The sequence below is a fragment of the Cervus elaphus genome, chromosome 21 (assembly GCF_910594005.1).
Source record: "Cervus elaphus chromosome 21, mCerEla1.1, whole genome shotgun sequence".
In the NCBI taxonomy this organism is placed as follows: domain Eukaryota; kingdom Metazoa; phylum Chordata; class Mammalia; order Artiodactyla; family Cervidae; genus Cervus; species Cervus elaphus.
The window spans coordinates 58658450-58665343 of NC_057835.1; positions in this window are offsets into that span (position 1 = coordinate 58658450).

Genomic DNA, 6894 nt, shown 5'->3' on the forward strand with positions numbered 1-6894 from the left:
TGAGTGAAATAGGTGAAGGGGATTAAATGGTTCACATTTCCAGTTATAAAATAAGTCAACAGGATGTAATGTACAGGATGGGGAGTATAGTCAGTAGTATTGTAATAAATTTGTGTGGTAACACGGGAACTAGACTTACTGTGGTGATCATTCCATGATGTGTAAAAATATCAAATAACTATTTGAACACTCAAGCTTATATAGTATTATTAAGTCATTTATACTTCCATTTAAAATAATGAACAAATAAACTACAGGGTTTACCATCTTTTCTAGACATTTAATTCTGATTTAGTCAGAATTCAACTAGAGAAGAAATAGTAGGAATATAGCTTATATATTTATATTACAAATCAGAGAAGTGGAGAAAACCATTAGACCATTCAGGTATGACCTAAATCAAATCCCTTATGACTATACTATATCCCCTATCCCTATACAGTGGAAACGAGAAATACACTTAAGGGACAAGATCAGATAGACAGAGTGCCTGATGAACTATGGATGGAGATATGTGACATTGTACAAGAAACAGGAATCAAGACCATCCCCAAGAAAAAGAAATGCAAAAAAGCAAAATGGCTGCCTGAGGAGGCCTTACAAATAGCTGTGAAAATAAGGGAAGAGAAAAACAAAGGAAAAAAGGAAAGATATACCCATTTGAATGCAGAGTTCCAAAGAATAGCAAGGAGAGATAAGAAAGCCTTCTAGTGATCAATGCAAAGAAACAGAGGAAAACAATAGAATGGGAAAGACTAGAGATCCCTTCAAGAAAATTAGAGATACCAAGGGAACATTTCATGCAAAGATGGACTCAATAAAGAACAGAAATGGTAGGGACCTAACAGAAGCAGAAGATACTAAGAAGAGGTGGCAAGAATACACAGAAGAACTGTACAAAAAGGATCTTCATGACCCAGAAAATCACGATGGTGTGATCACTCACCTAGAGCCAGACATCCTGGAATGTGAAGTCAGGTGGGCCTTAGAAAGCATCACTATGAACAAAGCTAGTGGAGGTGATGGAATTCCAGTTAAGCCATTTGAAATCCTAAAAGATAATGCTGTGAAAGTGCTGCACTCAATATGCCAGCAACTTTGGAGAACTCAGCAGCGGCCACAGGACTGGAAAAGGTCAGTTTTCATTCCAATCCCAAAGAAAGGCAATGCCAAAGAATGCTCAAACTACCGCACAATTGCACTCATCTCACACGCTAGTAAAGTAATGCTTAAAATTCTCTAAGCCAGGCTTCAGCAATGCATGAACCATGACCTTCCAGATGTTCAAGCTAGTTTTAGAAAAGGCAGAAGAACCAGAGATCAAATTGCCAACATCTGTTGAATCATCGGAAAAGCAAGAGAGTTTCAGAAAAACATCTACTTCTGCTTTACTGACTATGCCAAATCCTTTGACTATGTGGTCCACAACAAACTCTGGAAAATTTTTAAAGAGATGGAGATACCAGACCACCTGACCTGCCTCTTGAGAAACCTGTATGCAGGTCAGGAAGCAACAGTTAGAACTGGACATAGAACAACAGACTGGTTCCAAATAGGGAAAGGAGTATGTCAAGCCTGTATATTGTCACCCTGCTTATTTAACTTTTATGCAGAGTACATCATGAGAAATGCTGTCTTGGATGAAGCACAAGCTGGAATCAAGATTGCTGGGAGAAATATCAATAACCTCAGATATGCAGATGACATCACCCTTATGGCAGAAAGCAAGTAAAAACTAAAAAGCCTCTTGATGAAAATGAAAGAGGAGAGTGAAACAGTTGGCTTAAAACTCAACATTCAGAAACCTAAGATCATGGCATCTGGTCCCATCACTTCATGGCAAATAGATGGGGAAACAGTGGAAACAATGACAGACTTTATTTTTTTTTGGTTCCAAAATCACTGCAGATGGTGACTGCAGCCATGAAATTAAAAGATGCTTGTTCCTTGGAAGAAAAGTCATGACCAACCTAGACAGCATATTAAAAAGCAGAGACATTACTTTGCCAACAAAGGTCTGTCTGGTCAAGGCTACCGTTTTTCCAGTAGTCATGTATGGATGTGAGAGTTGGACTATAAAGAAAGCTGAGTGATAAAGAATTGATGCTTGTGAACTCTGGTGCTGGAGAAGACTCTGGAGAGTCCCTTGGACTGCAAGGAGATCCAACCAGTCCATCCTAAAGGAAATCTGTCCTAAATATTCATTAGGACTGATGCTGAAGCTGAAACTCAATACCTTGGCCACCTGATGCAAAGAACTGACTCATTTGAAAAGACACCTATGCTGGAAAGATTGAAGGCAGGAGGAGAAGGGGATGACAGAAGATGAGATGGTTGGATGGCATCACTGACTCAATGGACATGAGTTTGAGTAAACTTTGGAAGTTGGTGATGGACAGGGAAGCCTGGTGTGCTGCAGTCCATGGGGTCACAAAGAGTCAGACATGACTGAGTGACTGAACTGAACTGAAAATGGGACTAGTCCAAATTAAGATGTGGTCGAAGTGTAAAGTATACACTGGATATTGAAAGACATGGTACATATAAAGGATGTAAACTATTTCAATAATAACTAGTTAATTACATGTTAAAATGTTCATTATGGCTATTCTGAATTAAAGTATGTTAACGTTTCTTTTATTTTTTGTATACTGGCTACTAGGAAAATTAAAATCACATATGTGACATGCATTTTATCTCTCTTGGACATTGGTATTCTTGTTATTCTCATGAAAGAGCCCCATGAAATATGTAAAGGATCACAGAAGGCACAGCCAAGAGAAAGCAGTCAAGGGAAAAGTCTTGTAACTCTCGAGAGAAGCCTATGTTTAGGTGCCAGGTAAAGAAAGAGGAGATGGCAAAGGAGACTAGACAGTGATCCAGGATTACAATATCAAGATGGAAACTTGTCACAGGTTGCAGAAAGGCCAGGGATGATAACAGAAAGAGCCTGTTAGATTTGCCAATTAGGAGGTAATTTGCTTTTAAGACTTTTCATAGAGTATTTCTGGTGGAAGCTAGATTGAAAAAGGGAATTGGGCGGGACTGAAGATACAGTTTTAAGGAAAAAGATGATGTGAACATGTTTTAATTTTAGAGGAGGGGAAGAGATTAAAGGGGCTTCCCAGGTAGCACTAGTGGTAAAGAACCTGCCTGTCAATGCAGGAGATCTAAGAGATAGGTCAGGAAGATACCCTGGAGGAGGGCATGGCAACCGACTCCAGTATTCTTGCCTGGAGAATCCCATAGACAGAGGAGTCCGGTGGGCTACAGTCCATAGGGTTGCAAAGAGTTGGACACAACTTAGAGAGACTTAGCACACATGTACAAAAGATTAAAGATTCAAAAGGAAGAGGAGATTGTTGACATAGTAAGGGTTTCCCAGGTGGCACCAGGGGTAAAGAACCGGCCTGTCAATGCAGGAGAAGTAAGAGACAGGTAAGAATGATCCCCTGGAGAAGGGCATGGCAACTGACTCCAGCATTCTTGCTTGGAGAATCCCATGGACAGAGGAGCCTGGTGGGCTAAAATCCATAGAGTCACAAAGAGTGGGACACGACTGAAACAACTTAGCACACATGCACCTGTTTTATAAAACCAACTTGCAAAGGAGAGAATTCAGGATACTTTTTCTCTGATGCCACAGGGAAGGAAAGGAAACTCAGAGATATCACATGATTTTATTTCCTATATTTTCTGAAATGAATGAGATGAGGCTATAGTCTAAAGAGTTAGAATACTGAGGGTGAATTTGAGAGCTTGAAAAGGCCTGGAAAAGACACAGTAGCATGTCTTCACTGTGGAATAATAAAAGCTCAGAAAATGAACAGTGAAGAGCCAGTGGAATTTGGATAGCATAAATATTCAGGGGCATGGCTGACACAATGACATTGTTTTCGCCAACAGAGCTAAGTTTTCTGAGGCTTACACAAGATTCGAAATTGACCAAGTAAGTGTGATTGAAGGATAAGGGGCCTCTTCTCTTCCTTGTGTGAAAATGATGAAAATTATAGAACAGAATGCCCAGGTTGGATTAAAAAAAAAAGCTTTCAAAGACAAGAAGGAAGATTTAGGAGGAGGAAGGGAAGCAGTAGCCATTGTGTAGCATATACACTTTGCCAGTCTGAGGACTCATCTCATTGGTATAAAGCAGTGCCAGGATCAGTTCAGTTCAGTTCAGTCACTCAGTCATGTCTGACTCTTTGTGACCCCATGGACTGCAGCACACCAGGCTTCCCTGTCCATCACCAACTTCCAAAGTTTACTCAAACTCATGTCCATTGAGTCAGTGATGCCATCCAACCATCTCATCTTCTGTCATCCCCTTCTCCTCCTGCCTTCAATCTTTCCAGCATAGGTGTCTTTTCAAATGAGTCAGTTCTTTGCATCAGGTGGCCAAGGTATTGAGTTTCAGCTTCAGCATCAGTCCTAATGAATATTTAGGACAGATTTCCTTTAGGATGGACTGGTTGGATCTCCTTGCAGTCCAAGGGACTCTCCAGAGTCTTCTCCAGCACCAGAGTTCACAAGCATCAATTCTTTATCACTCAGCTTTCTTTATAGTCCAACTCTCACATCCATACATGACTACTGGAAAAACGGTAGCCTTGACCAGACAGACCTTTGTTGGCAAAGTAATGTCTCTGCTTTTTAATATGCTGTCTAGGTTGGTCATGACTTTTCTTCCAAGGAACAAGCATCTTTTAATTTCATGGCTGCAGTCACCATCTGCAGTGATTTTGGAACCAAAAAAAAATAAAGTCTGTCATTGTTTCCACTGTTTCCCCATCTATTTGCCATGAAGTGATGGGACCAGATGCCATGATCTTAGGTTTCTGAATGTTGAGTTTTAAGCCAACTGTTTCACTCTCCTCTTTCATTTTCATCAAGAGGCTTTTTAGTTTTTACTTGCTTTCTGCCATAAGGGTGATGTCATCTGCATATCTGAGGTTATTGATATTTCTCCCAGCAATCTTGATTCCAGTCCCATTTTAGGCACTCAATAGTCTCATGAAGCTAATAGCCACTGCCTTGGACATTCCAGCTCTGGAATCTACAGTGGGTAGCTATTCCCTTTTCCGGGGGATCTTCCTGACCCAGAGATCGAACCCAGGTCTCCTGCATCCCAAGCAAATTCTTCATGATCTTAGCCACCAGGGAAGCCCAAGAAATCTACAAACCTGTCCTGAGTTCCAGATCTGGAATCCAGCTGCCACTAAGATCTAACATTCTTCCTCTTGTGTAATCTATCACTCATAATGGTGACAGTTACCTGTGAAAACACAAGACAAAGATTTTACTCCACTCCTGACGTCTCTTTATCGCTTTCTATTTGCCTAATGAAAGGCAGCATGATAAGCATAAATTTTGAAGTCCCAGAAAATTAGATTTGAATCCAAGCTTCATGGCTAACTTGCATGTACTTTGGGACAAGTTACTTAAACTTCATGAAAGTCGGTTTTCCCATCTAACGTGGGGAAAATAATACTTCCTTCTGGGTTTGTTTTAGAAAGATGTTGTTATTCCTCACACAGTGTATGATTGTGTGTGCATGCATGCTTGCTGAGTTGCTTCAGTCATGTCTGACTCTTCGTGACTCTATGAACGGTAGCCTACCAGGCTCCTCTGTCCATGGGGATACTCCAGGCAAGAATACTGGAGTGGGTTGCCATGCCCTCCTTCAGGGAATCTTCCCGACCCAGGGATCAAACCTACGTCTCCTGCATCTCCTGCATTGGCAGGCCGGTTCTTTATCCCCAGCACCACTTGGGAAGCCCATATGACCCATAGTAATAGCCTAATAAATGGTAACTAGGCCATTAACATGACAATTAAGTTTTTCCATGAATTGTTCCAAAATACCTTTCCAATCTTGTGTCCTGCTCTGAGATCCAGCCGCATACCTGCACTCTTATAAATCTATGCCTTCATGCCTTCGTTCTTCAAAGAGCATAGCCACTGTGAGTCAGGCCCCATAACTAAAACTTTCTTTAAGGAGTTCATTTATTTGTTCATTCAAGACAAATTGATTAAACATAAACTTGGTGGTAACTTCTTTTTAGATGCTTGAATGAATTACTGAATAAAGCACAGCCAAATAAAATAGACAAAATATTCGCACTTAAGTAACTTACTTGGAAAGACAGAAAACCAGAGTAAACATGATTAATTAGAAAATTATGGGTAATTTAGAATTAATTAGAATGGATGGGGAAATGAGATCTATTTTTCCAGCTAAACAGTTTATATCTGTGCTTTATGAGCACTTTTTATTTTAAATTGGAGCCCCTTTGATATTCTCTAGCAGAGTTATTGGACCTGGCATTTTAACAGGTACCTTTGTTTCCTCACAATTTTAGTCCTTCAGGTGCATGCATGCATGCTCAGTCATTCAGTCTTGTCCAACTCTTTGTGACCCCATGGACTGCAGCCCACCAGGGTCCTCTGTCCATGGAATTTCCCAGGCAAGAATACTAGAGTTGGTTGCCATTTCCTGCTCTAGGGCATCTTCCCAACCCAGGGACTGAACCAATGTCTCCTGTATCTGCTGCATTGGCAGGAAGATTCTTAGCACTGAGCCACCTGGGAAGCCCCTCCTTTAGGTGGGATATAGCTAAAGAAGTGTATAAGTGAGGTTACGGGTCCTGTGATAATTGGAAGTGAGCACTCATGGAACTATGGATAATTTTACCTCCATGTCAACAACAACAACAAAAACTGGTGGGCTGGTAATTAGTACAAAATTTTTTGAGTTTTGGGAGCACAGAAGGTTGAGCAGCCTTAAATATGTGAATGTAACTCTCCAAGAAGGCTGCTGCATTTTAACCATAGAAATCTTGAAATATGGAGGAATTAGAATTCAGGTAAATGCACATTTGGAAATGATATTCTAAA